We start from the raw sequence: 3295 nt of genomic DNA on the forward strand, positions 1-3295 counted from the left end.
CTGGGGCGAAGAAACGGCACCCCTCGGCTGGCCAAGCGCCACAGCGCTGGCTCGGCCCGCCGCGATCGCTCACACACCCCGCCACGTCCAGGCCCCCCCAGCACGGCATGCGCCAGGGGGACGACGAGGCGCCCGCATCCCCATGGGGGGGGCAGGTGGTCCTCCCTTACCGACTCCACCACCCGCTCCTCGGACTACGCCACCAACAGCGGTGGCCCGAGGGGGTCGCTGGGAACAGGAAACGACGCCACCGCTCGGCCTCGGGCACCTGAGACAACCTGGAGCGCTCCAGGGGCACCACGGAGGGCCAGGCGCAACGCGCTCAGCACGCCCAGGCGGTGAGCAGCGCGGCGTCGGGACGGCCCTCCCCATGGCAGGGAGAGCCGCTCACCACACGAAGCCAAGAAAGGCAAGCGAGAGTGTCCGCTGCGTCAGAGGACCCCGGTCCCACGGACACCAGGAGGCCGAACGTGGGAGGGCGGGGTCGGGCCGGAGTCCACACCCCCCCCCGCGCCCTCCCCGCACCGCCACAGCAGGCGGAGGAGGAGGAGGAGCGCGAAGGGCCCGCGGGCAGAACGAGAAGAGCGGTCCCATTCGCCATGAATGTCCGTCCCTCGTCTGACGCGGCTTAGGCCCGGCCCGGGAGAGCACGAGATCACCACATCGATCGGCAGAATGTGCCCAGGGAGGTCCCGAGGGGGGGAAAGCCCGGCGAGGACAGCAACCAGAGGGACCTGCTTTCAGCCTCGCCAGCACCCCTCGACCCCAGGGCGAGAGCAGCCGGACAACCCAAGGAAGGAGGACGCCTGACACGTGGCACGGAGCCTTGCGGGACAAGGGTTGTCACGACCGCAGCCAGGTGCCCGCAGTGGGGAGCGCACGGGGTAAAGCACCCACGCCGCCTGCCCACACCGCCCTCGGGTGCTGGAGACCGGAGGCGGCACCACGGCCTGGACCATCTGGAGGCACCCGAGCCGGCGCACAGGCCCACGCGGACGGCTCAAGTAAGCGAGGGCACAGCCGGGCTTGGCACCATGGTCAAGCCCAGAGGTCCCCCCCGCCCCGCACACGCCCAGAGGTCCCCATCTCTAAGGCGACAGTCGCCAAAGCACAGCGTGTCAGCACCTACCTGGCAACAAAAAGTGCTCATTTCAGGTGACAAAATCACCACGCCGACTGCCGGGGCCTAGACACAAGTCACCGGGACCTCCTGGGACCGTAGCCAGGCCACCGGCCCCAAGCACCGTTCCATCAGCCCCGGCCCCTGGAGCCCCCAGGGCCATCTGGTCGACCCCGGGAGCGTGGCGGCAGCCGGGACCGACGGGGGACTCGCGGGAGGTGGAGCGGGCCGGGTAGGCCCTCCCCCAGTCCGCCTGTCGTCCCCACGTCAGGACTTAGAAAAATCACCAAAGTCCTGCGGAGGCACCTGTGGACGCCCTGCTCCCCGGCCCTCAGGACGGCCCCACGCCTGTCCCATGCCGGCCCCATGCCGGTCCCCGACTCCCAGTTGGGACTGGGGGGGGGAGGGGGCGATACCACGGAGGCGTCCCCGACGGCCGGACCGCAATGGGAATCGCGGCCGGGCCCCTGGGGCGCCATATCCGTGCCTCCCCTCGCGACCCGATCCGGTCCGGTCCGTTCCGGTCCCCTCCGGTCCCCACCTCCGCAGCGGGCCTCGGAAAGCTTGGTAAGAAAATCGGGTCAGACGACCGGAACCCCACGCGTGCCCCGTGGCCGGGCCCGTCACGCCATCCACGGGCTTCCTCTCAAGGCTCGAGCGCGACACGGGAGAAAACCGCGCGACACGGAAGGCCCGACGACCGACCGGAGCCACCGGCCGGATGGCGTCCGGGCGCCGGACACACCCGCTCCCATTCCCCCACGGGCCGAGGAGGGGACACCGGTGGGTGCTGGTCGACCCGTCCAGGCGACCCCCACACCCTTCTCAGGGAGCGAGGCGGTGGCGGCGTCACACCCTCACAAGCCTGGAGGTTCAATCTCCCGCGAGCCGATCGCGCGCCGACACCCCAGAGAGAGCGGGACAATCACGCTAGTGTCACCGGCTTCCTGGAACTCCGGCTTGGGGACCGCAGCCAAATGCCATCCCTTACGGACATCGGCGACGCTCTGGCAGGGTGACGCTATATAAAAGCGGCCGCCAGGTGGCGCCCGACAACCGGCGCAAAGGACACCGAGACAGATCCAGATCGCGGGCCCGTGAAGGCGCACAGCCGGCCGCCCGGCCACCCGATCTTGTCCCGGCCCCACCTCGGAGGGGCGGGCAGAGGGTGTGGGGCGCGCGGACCCGGGGCGTCGGCCTCGGGAGCCCCCGACCAGCGCGGCACGGCTGCAGCACCCCAGGGCAGACCGGGAAAACGTGTCTGGGCCGCTCCAGCCGGAAAGGGAGCCGGCTGGCCACGGGACACGCGCGTACGCATGCGCTCACGCCCACGCACGCACGCCCACGCACGCACGCACGACCCCGCCGGAAGCGGACGTGGGCGGAAAATTCCCCAAAGGGGCGCGCGTGGGTGGCTCAGTCGCTAAGCGTCTGCCTTCAGCTCGGGTCACGATCCCAGGGTCCTGGTTTCCAGCTCCCCGTCGGGCTCCCTGCTCACCGGGAAGCCTACTTCTCCCTCTCCCGCTCCCCCTGCTTGTGTTCCCTCTCTCGCTGTCTGTCTGTCTGCCTGTCTGCCTGTCTGCCTGCCTGTCTGTCTGTCTGTCTCTCTCTCTCTCTCTCTCTCTCTCTCTCTCTGTGAAATAAATAAATAAAATCTTAAAAAAATAAAATAAAATTCCCCGCAGACACCGGCAGGCCCCAGAGGCCCGGCCGGCATTACGCGGGCTTCCCACAGCGGCACACGGGCGGTGCCCTGGGCGCCTCTGGGAGGACTTAAGACAAATTTCGGGGGGCAGGCAGGGAACGGAAAACAGAGACCGTGTGAGTACTCCTAGAACAACAACGGTTGAACCATTTTTCTTCTATCATTTCAAGGGGAGGAAGTCTCTCTCAAGCATACGAAGAAAGCTCAGGAGGGCAGAAAGGGGGTGATTGACACACGCCCCCAGAAAGGTGCACACTGAATCCCTCTCTGCGTGTACCACGATGACATCCAAGGACAACAAACAGGCATGGGGGAACATCCGTGCAAAGGCAGGTGTGGCGATAAGAATATCGGTTTCCCCCGAAACCGCCTGGGTGGCTCAGTCGTTGAGCGTCTGCCTTCGGCTCAGGGCATGATCCGGGCGTTCTGGGATTGAGCCCCGCATCAGGCTCCTCCGATGGCAGCCTGCT

This window comes from Ursus arctos, unplaced genomic scaffold (genome assembly GCF_023065955.2).
Source record: "Ursus arctos isolate Adak ecotype North America unplaced genomic scaffold, UrsArc2.0 scaffold_112, whole genome shotgun sequence".
Taxonomy (NCBI): Eukaryota; Metazoa; Chordata; class Mammalia; order Carnivora; family Ursidae; genus Ursus; species Ursus arctos.